The following is an 18,179-nucleotide window of genomic DNA, read 5'->3' on the forward strand; positions in this document are numbered from 1 at the left end:
GGGGCAGGAGGAGAAGGGGACAATAGAGGATGAGATGGCTGGGTAAACTCCAGGAGTTAGTGATGGACAGGGAGGCCTGGTGATGGACCCCATTCATGGGGTTGCAAAGAGTTGGACAAGACTGAGCAACTGAACTGAACTGAATGAGTCTCTACTCCTCTCTAGTATTTTTAACCTTTTCATTAAAGCATAGAATAGTATTTTTCATCACTTTATACAATGAGAGATAGAATTATACTCAAGTCTTAGTACTCATGCAAAAACTTTGTCTACATTTTTACAGAGCAGATTCTCTGAATTACTCTTTTCAAAGCCTCCATTAGCTACTTGTTTCTCAGGTTATAGATAACAAGGTTGCACCCTGGTGTAAGGATGATGTAGAAGACAGCCAGAGCCTTGTCCTCTGTTGGAAGTGTCATGGGTGTAGGTAAGTGTAAACAACGGGTGCATAGTAGAATGTCACCACAGTAAGATGGGTGAAGCAGGTTGAATAGGCCTTTTTTCTCCCTTCTGCTGAGTGAATGTGATTGACAGCAAGGAGAACATGACCATAGGAACATACAATACCAATGAAAGGCAACACAAGGAAGTGGGTGGTGCTCACAAATACTGTGTACTCATAGACCCAGGTGTCAATGCAGGCCAGAGTCAACAGGGCTGGGACATCACATAAATGATCGATGGTCCTGGATCTGCAATAAGGGATATGGAGGGCATATGTGGTGTGGGCACGGGAGTTGACAGTGCCCATTATCCAAGATCAACACACACACTCTTCTGCTGATTCTTATGGGATAGTAAAGAGGAAAGCAAATGATCACATAATGATCATAAGCCACAGATGTCAATACCAATACTTCTTCAACTGCTAACGTCAAGACAAAGAAGCATTGAATCCAGCATCCAATGAACAAGATTGCTTTGTTTCCCAATAAAAAATTGGAAGCCATTTTTGGGACAGAGGTGGAGATGTAATTTAGGTTAAGGAAGGAGAGCTGACTAGGAAATATATGGGTGGGTGTGTGGAGACGCATGTCCAGAAAGATGAGAAGGATCATTGACAAGTTGCCGAAAAGAGCCTTTAGGAAAATAAGAAAAATGAGAGTAAAAATAAACAGATCAATTGTTAAAGTGGGGAGTAACCCCAATGAGATGAAATCAGTTGATGTTTGATTATAGTTTTCCAAATGATACTGATATGCATTTTTCCCTAAAGCCAGCAGATATAAAAGTAATTAAGTGTAAAACTATAAAATATAGTATTAAATTATTATTTTAGTCCATTATTTAAAATTTACAACTCATAAAAGGAGAAATGATGCTATCTATATTGAAAAAAAATATGTTATATTTTGAAACTGAGTTTAAAATTTGAAAACACAAATATATTTGGCCAAAGTGTTTTCCCAGATATCTTTATTTTCTTAAATTATTATGTCATTAGGAAAAGTAAGTGTTATTGTCCTATAAAACTCAAGCAACAAATTCAGATACCGTATTTAAAATATGTTCATAGAAAATCAATGTAAATTCTTATCTTATAGAAAAATTTGCTATAAATTAATTTTTATCAGCATAAAGAAATGACTTCTCTTACATATTCAATCCCTAAGGCTTACAGCAACCTATCAGCTAATGTTGATAAGACATGTTTATTTTCCTTTAGAATTTTTTACACAGAAATGACAAATCAAGCCTACATAAAGTCAGGTAATATTTGGTTGGCTTCTTGTCCTTTTGGCTAACATCAAGTGTAGTATGGGGACTTCCCACATGGCACAGTGGTAAAGAATGAGAGATGAAATGTTTAGATCCTTTTGAAAGGAGAATTTGGAAAGAGGAATGATCAGTTACTTAAACAGAAAAAATAAATTGAGAGTCTTCTCATGGAGGTGGGAGGAGGAAATCTCCAGAAGTATTTTAAGTCAACAAAGTCTACACAGTCTCTAATGCTTTAGCTGTAAATATTAGTCTTGAACCAAATTTTTCCAGACATTAAAGGTGTTTCAAAATGAAAGAGGAAGCTGAATACATGGGCACACGCTGTCAACACACAGACACACATATTCACACACACATTCAAACACAAATATATGAGCTATAATAATTGCAAAATGCAAAAGAAAAAAAAATTTTAAAGTAAGATTTGTCTCTTAAAAGAAGCATGAGATATTATTGATTCATAATGTAAATATCATTACATATATAAAGTCATGTAACAAAGCCTTTTGCAAATTAAAAAATAATAATCAATTAAAAGTTAAATGAAAGTTTCAAAGTGGAAAAAACCTACAGAAATAATTTAAAAAAACCCAGCAGTACAATTTTAAAATTTTTATAGATTCCATATATATGCATTAATATATGATTTTTTTTCTCTTTCATACGTCACTCTGTATAACTGGTTCATAGAGAACAGACTTATGGACACAGTTAGGGAAGGAGACAGTGAAATGAGTTGAGAGAGTAGCATTGACATATATATACTATATGCGTGCATGTTAAGTCACTTCAGTCATGTCTGACTCTGTGCGACCCTGGGGACTGTAGCATGCCAGGGTCCTCTGTCCATGGGATTCTCTGGGCAAGAATACTGAAATGGATTGCTGTGCCCTCCTCCAGGGAATCTTCCCAACACAGGGATCAAACCTGTGTCTTTTATATTTCTTGGGTTGGCAGGCAGATTCCTTAAAACTAGCACCACCTGAGAAGCCCGTATATACACTACCCTTGTAAAGTAGAGAGCTAGTGGGAAGCTGCTTTATAACACAGGGAGTTCAGTCCTGTCCTCTGTGACAACCTACAGAGGTGGGATAGGGGAAGGGTGGGAGAGAGGCTCAAGATAGAGGGAATAAGTAATATGTACACTTATGGCTGATTCAGATCATTGTATGGCAGAAAGCAGCATGCATCAGAAACTAAAAAAAATAAATCAATTATCCTCCAATTAAAAATACTTTTTTAAAAAGTGAAAAACAAAAGACTTTATCAAGGGCAAAGCCTTCCTCTCTGTAGGAAGAAGCATATATCCAGCCAGGAGTCACTGAGGGGAGCTGAAGATCTAAATCAGTTCAATCTTATAAGTAATAGAGAGGCAGTCAATCCTGCTTACTTCTGTCAAGCAGGGCATGGAAGGCATAGCAAATGCAAGACTCTTCACCACTGCTGTTGAAAGTAAATACATAGTGCTCATTGGCAGAAAAAAGTCAACAGGAACTGGGATGTTTCTTGGGAAGGGAAGGAAAGTCTTCGATTGAGAGAAGCTTAAGGTATAAGGAGAAGTATGTATAAGAACTGACAATCTCTCCGAGGTAGAGTTAGTAGTAAAAAGTCTGCCTGACAATAGGAGATGCAAAAGACATGAGTTCAATCCCTGGCTTGGAAAGATCGCTTGGAGTAGGGAATTTCAGAATTCCAGGAAATTCCAGTAGGAATTTCCAGGATTCTTGCCTGGGAAATTTCATGGACAGGGGAGCCTGACAGGTTACGGTTCATGGGATTGCAAACAGTCGGACCTGACTGAGTAACTAGCACTTTTGCTTTTTCACTGTATAGCACAGGTAACTCTGCTCAATATTCTAAGCAACCTAACTGGGAAAGTACTTTGAAGAAGAATAGATACATGTATCAGTCAGTCAGTTCAGTCACTCAGTCATGTCCGACTCTTTGCGATACATGTATATACATAACTGAATTGCTTTGTACACCTGAAAATAACATAGCTAGTCAACTATATTCAAATATAAAATAAAAAGTTAAAAAAAGAATTGGAGGACTCATGCTTTGTGATTCAAAATTTAGTAGAAAGCTACAATATCAAAACTGTGTAGTGTTGTCATAAAGGCAAACAGAACCCAACAAAATTAGACTCCAGAAAAAAAAAAAAGGGAAACACTTCACATATGTGATGAAATGATTTTTGACAAGAGTCTTAAACCTTCAGTTAGGTGTCTTTTCTATAAATATTGCTAGGGAAACTTGATATCCATATTCATATAATGAAACTGCATATGCATATATATGCATATAATATAGATTACTTTACAGCATTTTCAAAAATTAACCTAAATGAGTAACAGATCTAAATATAGAGCTAAAAATATAAATATCTAGAAGAAAACATAAGGGAAAAAATTTATGATATTGGATTTATTTGTTCATACTTGGATATAACACCAAAAGCATGTGCAACAGAAATAGAAATATATCTTGAAATTTGTCAGAACTGAAAACTTCAGTGCATTGAAGAACTTTTATCAGTAGAGTGAATAAGCAACCCACAGAATGGAAAATATTTGCAAAATGTGTATCATGTAATAGAATGATATAATGAATTTTTAAAGAACCACAGCTCAAAAAGAGCAACAGAGAAACTAATTTTAGAATGTTGAACACATCTGAAAAAATATATCTTCAAAGAAGATATACAAATGGCCAGCATAAACAGGAAAATATTTGTTATTGTTCTTCAGTCACTGAGTCATATCCAACTATTTGCGACCCCATGAACTGCAGCATGCCAGGATTTCCTGTCCTTCACTATCTCCCAGAACTTCAGACTAATGTCCACTGAGTTGGCAATGTTATCCAACCATTTGCCCCCTTCTCTCTGTTGCCCCCTTCTCCTCTTGCCCTCAATCTTTCCCAGCATCAAGATCTTTTCCAATGAGTCTGTTCTTCGCACGGGGTATTGGAGTTTCAGCTTCAGCACCAGTCCTTCCAATGAATATTCAGGACTGATTTCCTTTAGGATTGGCAGGTTTGATCTTCTTGCAGTCCAAGGGACTCACAAGAGTCTTCCTCAGCACCACAAGTCAAAGACATCGATTCTTTGACTCTCAGTTTTCTTTATAGTTCAACTCTCACATCCATACATGACTGCCGGACAAACCACAGCTTTGACTATATGGACCTCTGTTGGCAAAGTAATGTCTCTGCTTTTTAATACACTGTCTAGGTTTGTCATAACTAATTTTCTAAGGAGCAAACGTCTTTTAATTTTATGGCTGCAGTCACCATCCTTACTGATTTTGGAGCCCAAGAAAATGAAATCTAACACTGTTTCCATATTTTCCCCATCTATTTGCCATGAAGGGCTGGCTGGGACTGGATGCCATGATCTTTGTTTTTTGAATACTGAATTTTAGCCAGCTTTTTCACTTTCTTCTTTCACTTTCATCAAGAGGCTCTTTAGTTTCTCTTTGTTTTCTGCCATTAGGATGGTGTCATCTGTGTATCTGAGGTTATTGATATTTCTCCCAGAAATCTTGATTCCAGCTTGTGCTTCATCCAGCCTGACATTTTGCATGATATACTCTGCATGTAAGTTAAATAAGCAGGGTGACAACATGCAGTCTGATTTATTTCTTTTCCAATTTTGAACTAGTCTATTTTTCCATGTCCTGGAGAAGAAAATGGCAACCCACTCCAGTACTCTTGCCTGGAGAATTCCTTGGAGAGAGGAGCCTGGTGGGCCACAGTCCACAGGGTTGCAAAGAGTCAGACACAGCTGAAGAGACTTGGCACACACTTTTCCATGTTCAGTTCTAACTGTTGCTTCTTGTCCTGAATACAGTTTTCTCAGAGGGAAAGTAATGTGTTCTGGTATTCCCATCTCATTAAGAATATTTCACAGTTTTTTTGTGATCTATAAAGTCAAAGGCTTTAGCACAGTCAGTGAAGCAGAAGTAGATGTCTTTTTGAAATTTCCTTGCTTTTTTTATGATCCAGTGGATGTTGGCACTTTGATCTCTGGTTCCCCTGCCTTTTCTAAATCCAGCTTGTACATCTGGAATTTGTCAGTTCATGTATTGCTGAAGCCTAGCTTGAAGGATTCTGAGCATAATCTTGCTGACATGTGAAATGAATGCAATTGTATGATAATGTGAACATTCTTTGCCATTGCCTTTCTTTGGGATTGGAGTGAAAACTGACTTTTTCCAGTCCTATGGCCACTGCTGACTTTTCCAAATTTGTTGGCATAATGAATATAGCACTTTACCAGCATTATTTGTTATAATTTGAAATAGCTCAGATGGAATTCCATCACCAGATCCACTTCTCAGACACTCCAACAGGGCCTTCTCCTCAACCCCTGGCTGCACATTGACTGACACCCCATGACCAGTGAAAGTTTAAATGCTCAACCTGGACTAGCAGTGGGACTACCAGGGCACGAGGCATATCATTCAGCTATGGTGAGCAGGTGAAGGGAATGGGAACCCACTTCAGAACTTTTGCCTTGAGAAACCCATAAGCAGTATGAAAAGGCAAAAAGATATAACACTGAAAGATGAATCCCCCAGGTTGGTAGTTCTCTGTAGGAGACAGGAAGAATAAAAGAAAAGCAGGCCCTGACAAGGGCCACAAAAGAAATTTATAATTATTGATAAACTGGATGCTATAAGGCATCAGACTCTTGGAACAAGTCCAAAGGGAAGGGAACAGTTCATAATCTTGAAAACAAGATATGATCCTGGGGTTGGAAAACTGACCCCAGACTGTTTCTCAACTGGCATCTCAGAGTCACTTGTTTTATGTATCTGGTGGAAAATCTATAGATAAGAATATTAGTCTTAGTTACTGATTTGTTATTGATTACTGTTTCCTAATTACTCAATGGTTAATGATCATTTTGTTCTTTGGCCCTGAAGGCCACATGAGTTAAACTCCCACATATTCTTTCACTCACAGCTGAAAGTATAATAAAGCTGGCTTGGATTCAGTTTTGGCACCTTCACCTTGGTGCGGTGTTGGTCCCCTGATCCTCGTTTTTCTCTGAATTTTTGTGTCTCGTTTCTCATTCTCTCACCATATTGCGTTTTTGGAAACCCTGCTTGTCGAGGTGGTGTTGACAGTTATCCATATGCTACTGGGGAAGAGTAGATAAATAGCTACAGGAAAATAAACTCAACATCAATAATTACTGAGTAATTCAAATAAAAACTTCAGCAAGATACCATTTTTCACCTTTAGGTGATGGCTAGTATTAAAAAATACTAAAAATAGCAAGTTTGCAGCCATGTAGAAAATGTTGTTGCAATGTATCAAACAATATAACCATGTAATCACCATATGATCCAATAATTCAAATTTTAAGTATACATCCAAAATGAATGAAAGCAAAATCTAGAATAGATATCTGTACACCCATGCTTTGAGCAGCTTTATTCACAACAGCTAACAGGTAGAAGCAACCCAAAAGTCCAATGACACATTTAATGAATATACAGAATACGGATTATATAAATAAATATCATTCTGAATATATTGAATATATATGTATATACATATACATATATGTGTGTGTATATATATGTATATATATAGTTTTTAAAAGAAGGGAATTCTGCTATATGCCACAACAAAGTGAAGCTGACAGATATTAAACTAAGTAAAATAAGTCAATCATGACAAGCTATACACATGGTTCCACATATATGAATTATCCAAAGTCAGCAAAGTCATACAGATGAAAGTGGAATGCCAGTTGCAAGGGACTGGGATGTGGGAGGAATGCAGTTAGTATTTAATGGACACAGAGTTTCGATTGGGTAAGATAAAAATGTTATGTGTTGTTGGTAATGGTTGCACAGTAATGTCAATGTACTTGATACTATTGACCTGAACACTTAAAAATGGATTAGTGACTTTTCCATGTCCTGGCTATTATAAACAGTGCTGCGATGAACATTGGGGTGCACGTGTCTCTTTCAGATCTGGATTCCTCAGTGTGTATGCCCAGAAGTGGTATTGCTGGGTCATATGGTAGTTCTATTTCCAGTTTTTAAAGAAATCTCCACACTGTTTTCCATAGTGGCTGTACTAGTGTGCATTCCCACCAACAGTGTAAGAGGGTTCCCTTTTCTCCACACCCTCTCCAGCATTTATTGCTTGTAGACTTTTGGATAGCAGTCATCCTGACTGGCGTGTAATGGTACCTCATTGTGGTTTTGATTTGCATTTCTCTGATAATGAGTGATGTTGAGCATCTTTTCATGTGTTTGTTAGCCATCTGTATGTCTTCTTTGGAGAAATGTGCCCATCAGCAGATGAATGGATAAGGAAGCTGTGGTACATATACACCATGGAATATTACTCAGCCGTAAAAAAGAATTCATTTGAATCAGTTCTAATGAGATGGATGAAACTGGAGCCCATTTTACAGAGTGAAGTAATCCAGAAAGATAAAGAACATTACAGTATACTAACACATATATACGGAATTTAGAAAGATGGTAACGATGACCCTATATGCAGGGCAGGAGAAGAGACGCAGAAGTACAGAACAGACTTTTGAACTCTGTGGGAGAAGGTGAGGGTGGGATGTTTCGAAAGAACAGCATGTATATTATCTGTGGTGAAACAGACCACCAGCCCAGGTGGGAGGCGTGAGTCAAGTGCTCGGGCCTGGTGGGCTGGGAAGACCCAGAGGAATCGGGTGGAGAGGGAGGTGGGATGGGGGACCAGGATGGGGAATACGTGTAACTCTATGGCTGATTCATATCAATGTATGACAAAAGCCACTGAAAAATAAAAGAAAAAAAGAAAAAAGAAAAAAAAAAAAGAAAAAAATGGATTAGTGACTTTTATACTATGTGTATTTACCATCATAAAAATTTTAAGAGTACAATTTAAATGTAACTGAATTATTTCAAATTTGAAACTCCAAATATATTGTGCACAATTTATGTAGAGTCCTGAACATATGTATAGAAATTGATGTTCAAAATTGTGGCTTCTGACTTCTGACAACTTTGCAAAAAATATTTTTTTAAGGGAGAATTTTTTTACAAATGTCATTTTTGTTCAGAATGACACAGCATATTAGACTGATTCCATGGTATACAATTTATATTGGTAATTATTGATAAGCTAAAATATAATATTTGACATTAGCAATGAAATTATGATAATTTCTATTATTAATTTTATATAGGGCGTACATAACAAAGTTCTGTAAGGGAGTTAATATCATCACTTCCTAAATGTGAAAATATAAGCAAAAAAGGAAGCATGGAATAGCACATTGTATCTGATAATTTATCATGACTGCTAATGGAGCTTTTTTTTTTCTAATTAATATTGTACTGTTCTACTATTCTGTCATGTGGTATTACTTAAAATAACATGCATATGCTAAGAAAACAATGTCAACTGTTGAATATTACCCTTGAATAGTAGAAGGTCTAAAACGAAGAGAACAATGATTTTTAGGTAAAAATAAATCCATATATCATATGTCAATATCAATCTTTATCATATATCAATCTTTCCGAGCATGAGGGTCTTTTCCAATGGGTCACTTCCTCTCATCAGGTGGACAGTATTGGAGTTTCAACTTCAACATCAGTCCTTCCAATGATGCTGAAGCTGAAATTCCAATACTTTGGCCACCTGATGTGAAGAACTAATTCATTGGAAAAGTCTCTGATGCTGGGGAAGATTGAGGGCAGGAGGAGAAGGGGATGACAGAGGATGAGATGGAATCACCAACTCGATGGAGATGAGTTTGAGCAAGACCCAGGAGTTGGTGATCGACAAGGAAATCTGGTGTGCTGCAGTCCACTGGGTTGCAAAGAGTCAGACATGACTGAGCGACTGAACTGAAATACATATATCTCTTTTTTTTGCCTTTTATTTTTGTTTGGATTCACTGAAAGAACAATAAATAACTTATTTATCCTTAAAAAGCAGTTTGAATATCTGTGATTTAAAACAATTCCCTAAAAAATTGCAATCTAGGCATCAGCATTAATGACATCATACTTAAGAGAAAAGAGCCAAGAAGAAAAAAAAAAAAATGACTATGGTTTCATTTTAAGGGTACATGTGACCCTTGAATCTGGGTCACATCCTGCATGGAAAATAAGATAAACATTTAAACTTTTATTGACCATCTCCGCAGGTTGGCACCTGGAATGTCTCACGACATGTTCTAGGATTAAATTGTATTTAATCTTAATCACTCTTTACCTTGACACACTATCACTGACATTATATAAATGACAGAATTGAGATTCAGAGATCTGAGGTGATTTTACCTTAAATGTATATTTGGCCAGGCTGATTTCTCAGATCCATCTCTCATTTATCTATCTATCTGTCGCTCAGTCATGTTTGACACTTTGTGGCCCCATGTACTATAGCCTGCCAGACTTCTCAGTCCATGAAATTATCCAGACAAGAATACTGGAGTGGGGGGTTGCCATTTCTTACTCCAATCTATCTATCTATCTATCCATTTATCTATCTACCAAACTAAGAACATCCAGTCCATGGGGTCACAGAGTCAGACACAAATGAACGACTGAACTGAAGTACATCTCTATCTATTTTATTCCTCAAATTTTGCATATTTTGAGATAATAAGTATGAAATAAGACTTGGTTGCTTTTTATTTACAAACACAAAAAATCAAAGGAAAGAAAAAATAGAAATTCTATATATATGGTAGAAGGTCAAGAGTATATGTGATAACTGTCTTGAAACACAAAGTTTTAGTTTACTCATGTTCATATATATTTTCTTTTCTCATACATATCAGCTTTAAATTATTTTCACGTGATCCCACAACAACTTGGCACATTAAAACTTCTAAATGAAATCCAATTCATATTTTGCTTCCAATATAAAATACTCTTTACCTAGAAGCCTAGAGATTTCATTTGCAAATGGATATTCCTATTATTTTCACTGTAATTCAGATAATAGATATACATATTCTGTGTGACAAGTAAAACCATTCAAATGATGCACAAGTTTAAAAGTGAATTAGATATGACCATTTCTTAAAGTTAATATGCATCAATTCTGTCACAAACCATTTTCCCCCTATGTTTATAATTGGAAATGAAATACTGAAAAAAAGTGTCCTTTTAGTGATTCATGCACTTTATAAAGCATACAGTTTTTAAAACTATACTTTTATTATTAACAAAAATAAGAAGTCTCAATCATGAAAATATAAAGTGAGTTACCCGAGACTGTACAGTGAAATAGTGATCAAATTGGAAAACATGGGAGAGAGTCTTCTAGAGTCTATATAACACAGAATTTTCCACCAAAGCACCAATTTTTATACCCTACAATCTCCTTGCTCTTGATCAAAACTTCTCAGTGAAATATCATTCTTGATTACAACATAAAGCTGATGTGCTTTTTTACAGCGGTGCAGCAAGAGTGTGGATTTATCTAACAAGCCTATTTAATTACTTTTATTGGATATGTTATAAGACATTTCAGATTAGACTTTCAAAACTCTTGAAAGCTAGGGTCCCCAGCCTCTGGGCTGAGGATCAGTATCTCCCATCAGATAAGCAGCAGCATTAGATTAGAAAGAGAGTGCACAATAAACGTAATGCACTTGAATCATTCCAAAACCATCAGGCCCTGGTCCGTGGAAAAAAATGTCTTTCTCAAAACCAGTGCCTGGTGTCAAAAATGTTGGGAACCATTGCTTTAAAACACAAAGACATTCTCTACCAGGTTTCACAGGAATTTAGATTTCTCCCTCTCTTCGCAAGATTTCTAAAATAAACTAAGATGCTGGCCTTTCCCCAAACTGACTTTCCTTACTTATCATGCTTAGAGCTAGAAAACCAGTAAACCAGATTACCGGGTTGATTTTATAGGGAGGTATTTGTATGCATTAGCTGTGGAAGACAACTGTAGTTCCTAAAAATTGACGAATCATACATCAGTCTAAATGGTTATAATAGGAATTACTTTGATTACTATCAGTTATTGAGAACCTGTACCTTTGTAAAATGGCTTTCATCAGAAACAAATAACTGGAAAGAGTGTCCTTTGGAGTCTGATACTAAAGTTAGTCACTAAGTTATGTCCGACTCCTGCTACCTCATAGACTGTAGCCCGCAAGACTCCTCTGTCCATGGGATTCTCCAGGCAAGAATACTGGCCAAGTTGCCATTCCTTCTCCAGAGGATCTTCCTGACCCAGGGGTTGAACCCGGTTCTCCTGCATTGCAAGCAGATTCTTTATTGACTGAGCTACAAGAGAAGCCCTTTGGAGTCTAGATAAGCATATTTATATACAGTTTTCTTACATGGAGAACTTCATGAGATTCTACTTTCCTTCAAATGTTTGTTCAGTAGGCTCTACTACAAAGATACAAAGAGAACATCACAACTTAAACAGTTAACTGACTTAGGAATTTGAATGGTGGTATTTAATATTCAAGTAAAATATATTTTCAACTTTTGAAAGCATACAGTTAGAAAACAATATTCTTTATCATATAAAGAGATCTAAAATTGTGTCCTTATATGTTTGCATGTTTCTACTTATTATTCAGTGAAACTTTAAAATACTGAATCAAAATTATTAGGTTAATAGCTAATTAACAAACATTTTCAAAGACAAAAGCTAATTAAAAGAATATGTTCTTCAAATTTTGTTTTGCAGTAAGAATGTGTTCATTCTGCTTTATTGTGCAAGCACACCAGAGAGTTTAGGTTTACAACTAGGTAAAGTTTTAGTTCATCTACTTATAAGAAATGTAAGCTTAAAATATTTAACTATCTGAAACTATATCTTTTATGTAGAACACATACAATAAAACATAGAATATTACAGGCTATACTTGAGAAAAACATAACATCAGTTAATTAAAATATAAGATATCTCTGAACTGTGGCTGTAAATTTTAGAATGCTTCTTAATATCTTTGCCATGATCATTTATATTCATCTCACTTGTCATATGCTACAATTGCATGATTACATAACTTTCAAGTTATTTCTGTATACTACATTGCATTTGGTTCTCACAAAACCACTGTATTTGGTTATTCAGATGTTACTATTTTTTCACTAGGATTTTAATGATATGCACAAGAAAGAGAAAATGAATAAAATAAAAAAGTTAAAAGCATAAGACATTTAATACATAGTTTATGTCTAAGAATAAAAAATTTGACAGCTATAACTAAATATAGTGTTAGTTATCTGGATTATTTCTAGGGTTTATCATTCAAATTGTATATATATATATATATATATATATATATATGTATAGAATGTATAGATATAAATGATCCATATGTGTTCATAGATGAGTAGAATTAGGCATTATTTCTTAGTCTTCATTGTGAATTCCATTTTGTAACGAATGTCTTGCAATCACTCTTCATATATGTATATATATATTCAGTTATAATATAACTGAATATATATATACAGTTATATATATAACTTATATATAATATAAATATATATTATATATAAATTTATATATAAATATTTATGTAAATATTTATATATAAATTTATATATAAATAAAGTTATATATATCTTATATTTTATATATAATATAAATTATATATAATATAGTTTCTATATATACATAGAAATAAAAAAGACTGTCCTCTATAATCTTTATTTAGAATTTCAATCCTTAAGTGTTAGGTTTGTTCTTCAAGTATCACTTGAGCACATTCAAAGCGTGTTGCAATAGGATTAGGCCCTATCTCTTCCAAAACCCTCATCTCACTTCCCTTTCAGAAAGTGTATTTACCATTCAGGTCCAAAACTATTTTGTTGTGCCTTTCATGCTCTACAATATTTGCTGAACAGTATTTTAAACAGTGCAGTCACTCACTTGACTTTAAGCTCTATTTAAATTTTTTGTTTCTTTTTTTTTTCCTCTTTCACTTTCTTTTTATTTTTTATTTTTTTTTATTTTTTTTTTTTATTTTTTAAATATTATTTTATTAGTTGGAGGCCAATCACTTCACAACATTTCAGTGGGTTTTGCCATACATTGACATGAATCAGCCATCCCGATCCCACCTCCCACCTCCCTCTCCACCTGACTCCTCAGGGTCCTCCCAGTGCACCAGGCCCGAGCACTTGACTCATGCATCCCACCTGGGCTGGTGGTCTGTTTCACCATAGATAATATATATGCTCTTCTTTCAAAACATCCCACCCTCACGTTCTCCCCCAGAGTTCAAAAGTCTGTTCTGTACTTCTGTGTCTCTTTTTCTGTTTTGCATATAGGGTTATCATTACCATCTATCTAAATTCCGTATATATGTGTTAGTATACTGTAATGTTCTTTATCTTTCTGGCTTACTTCACTCTGTATAATGGGCTCCAGTTTCATCCATCTCATTAGAACTGATTCAAATGAACTCTTTTTAATGGCTGAATAATATTCCATGGTGTATATGTACCACAGCTTCCTTATCCATTCATCTGCTGATGGGCATCTGGGTTGCTTCCATGTCCTGGCTATTATAAACAGGGCTGCGATGAACATTGGGGTGCACGTGTCTCTTTCAGATCTGGATTCCTCAGTGTGTATCCCCAGAAGTGGTATTGCTGGGTAATATGGCATTTCTATTTCCAGTTTTTTAAGAAATCTCCACACTGTTTTCCATAGTGGCTGTACTAGTTTGCATTCCCACCAACAGTGTAAGAGGGTTCCCTTTTCTCCACACCCTCTCCAGCATTTATTGCTTGTAGACCTTTGGATAGCAGCCATCCTGACTGGCGTGTAATGGTACCTCATTGTGGTTTTGATTTGCATTTCTCTGATGATGAGTGAGATTGAAAGCATTTCCTCTGAAATCAGGAACAAGACAAGGATGCCCACTCTCACCACTACTATTCAACATAGTGTTGGAAGTTTTGGCCACAGCAATCAGAGCAGAAAAAGACATAAAAGGAATCCAGATAGGAAAAGAAGAAGTGAAACTCTCGCTGTTTGCAGATGACATGATCCTCTACATAGAAAACCCTAAAGACTCTTCCAGAAAATTACTAGAGCTAATTAATGAATATAGTAAAGTTGCAGGATATAAAATTAACACACAGAAATCCCTTGCATTCCTATACACTAACAATGAAAAAACAGAAAGAGAAATTAAGGAAACAATACCATTCACCATTGCAACAAAAAGAATAAAATACTTAGGAGTATACCTACCTAAAGAAACAAAAGACCTGTACATAGAAAACTATAAAACACTGATGAAAGAAATCAAAGAGGACACAAACAGATGGAGAAACATACCGTGTTCATGGATTGGAAGAATCAATATTGTCAAAATGGCTATTCTACCCAAAGCAATCTATAGATTCAATGAAATCCCTATCAAGCTACCAACGGTATTTTTCACAGAACTAGAACAAATAATTTCACAATTTGTATGGAAATACAAAAAACCTCAAATAGCCAAAGTAATCTTGAGAAAGAAGAATGGAACTGGAGGAATCAACCTGCCTGACTTCACACTCTACTACAAAGCCACAGTCATCAAGACAGTATGGTACTGGCACAAAGACAGAAATATAGATCAATGGAACAGAGATAAATCCACGAACCTATGGACACCTCATCTTTGACAAAGGAGGCAAGGATATACAATGGAAAAAAGACAACCTCTTTAACAAGTGGTGCTGGGAAAACTGGTCAACCACTTGTAAAAGAATGAAACTAGAACACTTTCTAACACCATACACAAAAATAAACTCAAAATGGATTGAAGATCTAAATGTAAGACCAGAAACTATAAAACTCCTAGAGGAGAACATAGGCAAAACACTCTCCGACATAAATCACAGCAAGATCTTCTATGACCCACCTCCCAAAATATTGGAAATAAAAGCAAAAATAAACAAATGGGACCTAATGAAACTTAAAAGCTTCTGCAGTACAAAGGAAACAATAAGTAAGGTGAAAAGACAGCCCTCAGATTGGGAGAAAATAATAACAAATGAGGAAACAGACAAAGGATTAATCTCAAAAATATACAAGCAACTCCTGAAGCTCAATTCCAGAAAAATAAACGACCCAATCAAAAAATGGGCCAAAGAACTAAATTTTCTGTTTCTTAAACAACTCTTATATCACTCATTTGCTAAACTGATTACCTGAAAACCTGATTTCAATCCAAACAGCAATCAACGCTGCCATAAAGCATTAATACAATATAATCAGTTTATATGTGATTATACAATATGCTTGCATGGAAAGCATCTCTACTCCTAAGGATTATATTTCATGTTACTTATACTATTTTAAGGGGTATCCTGGTGGCTCAGATGGTAAAGAATCTACCTGCAATGCAGGAGACCTAGTTCAATCCCTGGGTTGGAAAGATCCCCCTGGAGGAGGGGTAGGCAACCCACTCCAGTGTTCTTGACTGGAGAATCCCCATGGACAGAAGAGCCTGGCAGGCTACAGTCCATGAGGTTACAAACAGTCAGATGTGACTGCACAAAACAGTATACTCTTTTAAAGCATTCTCTTCTTGGCTACAATATTTTCACTGTACAGAGTAGATGCAATGAATCTTTCTTCACTTCGTTAATGAATTTTGTTTATCATTCAACTTTCTTGCTTTGTTTTCATATATATATATATATATACCTTTTATGATATCAATGCTTTCAAAACTTACTGGCTTGATTAGCTGAAAGAAGTACAAACTTCTTCATACAAACAAAGTCATTTTCTGGGTAAGCTTCTATGAAAAATTTCTAAACAAATATACAATTGACATTTTAAATATCTCCATTAGAGGGAGGAGCCAAGATGGCAGAGGAGTAGGACGGGGAGACCACTTTCTCTCCTAGAAATTCATCAAAAGAATAACTGAACACAGAGCAAACTTCACAAAACAACTTCTGATCGCTAGCTGAGGTCACCAGGCGCCCAGAAAAGCAGCCCATTGTCTTCGAAAGGAGGTAGGACAAAATATAAAATATAAAAAGTGAGACAAAAGAGCTAAGGACGGAGATCCGTCCCGGGAAGGGTCTTAATAGAGGACGTTCCCAGACACCGGGAAACCCTCGCAATGGCGGGCCTGGGGGAAGTGTTTGAATCTCGGAGGGCAATCTGACTGGGAGAGAAACAATAAATAAAACCCACAGATTACGAGCCTAAAAGCAACTCCCAGCAGAAAAGTACCCCAGACACCCGAATCCGCCACCAGGAAGTGGGGGCGGAACGGAGAGGAGCGGGCGGCATTGCTTGGGGCAGGGTTCGGGCCTGAGTGCCCTGAGGACAATCAGAGGGAGCTTCTGTGAGTTCCCAGCTTGAACTGTGGGAGAGCAAAGAGAGAGAAAATTAACCGGCCCGAACACACTGCCGGCTGTTCGCAGAACAAAGGGACCGAGATTCTGGATGGTCGACATCCGCTGGGAGGGTCGTGGCGAGACACAGGGCGCAGGCACCGACCGGCGCGGGCGGGCACTGGGGCTGGGGACGCGGAGGGCAGAAGGCGCGCGCACCGGACTGGCGCCGGCGGAATCTGAGACTGGGACCGCGGAAGGGAGGGGGCGCTCATGCGCCCGTCAAGCGTCAAGCCCCTGGCTGCCTGGACCGCTCTGACGGGGAGGGCACAGGGAGCAGGCGCAGCTTTCTGTTCCGACCTTTGGCGGAACACCCGAGGGCTGGAAAGGCGCGCAGTGCGTGCTCCATATAGAGCAGCCGGAGCCTGAGCAGCGCCGGCCCCTCCCCTCAGCGCCAGCCCCACCCTGCAGCTCGAGGGAACTAGCTACCTGAATAAGAGTCCACCTCCGCCCGCCTAAGTCAGGGCGGAAATGAGGCCCTGAAGAGACCGGCAAACAGAAGCCAAATAAACAAAGGGAACCGCTTCAGAAGGGACTGGTGCAACAGATTAATCCCTGTAGGAAACAATGACCACACCGCAAGGGGCCTGTAGATATCGAGAAGTGTAAGCTGGAACGAGGAGCCATCTGAAACCGAGCCGAACCCACACTGACCGCAACAGCTCCAGAGAAATTCCTAGATATATTTTTACTTTTTTTTTTTTTAAGTAAGGAAAAAAAAAAAGATTTTTTTAATTTTATTTTTTCTTTTTTATTTTTTCTCTTTTATTTTCCTTTAAAATTCCCTATTACTCCCCCATTACTCCTTAACTTTCATTTTTATAAATTCTTACAATTTTTTTAGTTAGGGAAAATTTTTTTTTTCCTCTTTTTTTTTTTTCCTTCTTCTCTTCTATTTTCTATTTTTCTTTTTCTCTTATTTCTTTTAAAGTCCTATAGTACTCCTCTACTGCTCCTTAATTATTCATTTTCAATACACTATAACCTTACAAAGAGGCAAGGGAAAAAAAGAAGAGAAGCCCTATTTTTAAACCGAACCTCATATATATTTCTAAAATTTTTTGGGGGGTGTTTTTG

The 18,179-nt window shown here is 36.8% G+C and overlaps 1 pseudogene; it reads right to left on the reverse strand.

Annotated features, from left to right (window-relative positions):
- Positions 1–323: 323 nt before the first annotated feature.
- LOC136157764 (olfactory receptor 2L2-like) lies at positions 324–950 on the reverse strand (annotated as a pseudogene).
- Positions 951–18,179: the final 17,229 nt, after the last annotated feature.

Source organism: Muntiacus reevesi, chromosome 1 (assembly GCF_963930625.1).
Source record: "Muntiacus reevesi chromosome 1, mMunRee1.1, whole genome shotgun sequence".
Lineage (NCBI taxonomy): Eukaryota > Metazoa > Chordata > Mammalia > Artiodactyla > Cervidae > Muntiacus > Muntiacus reevesi.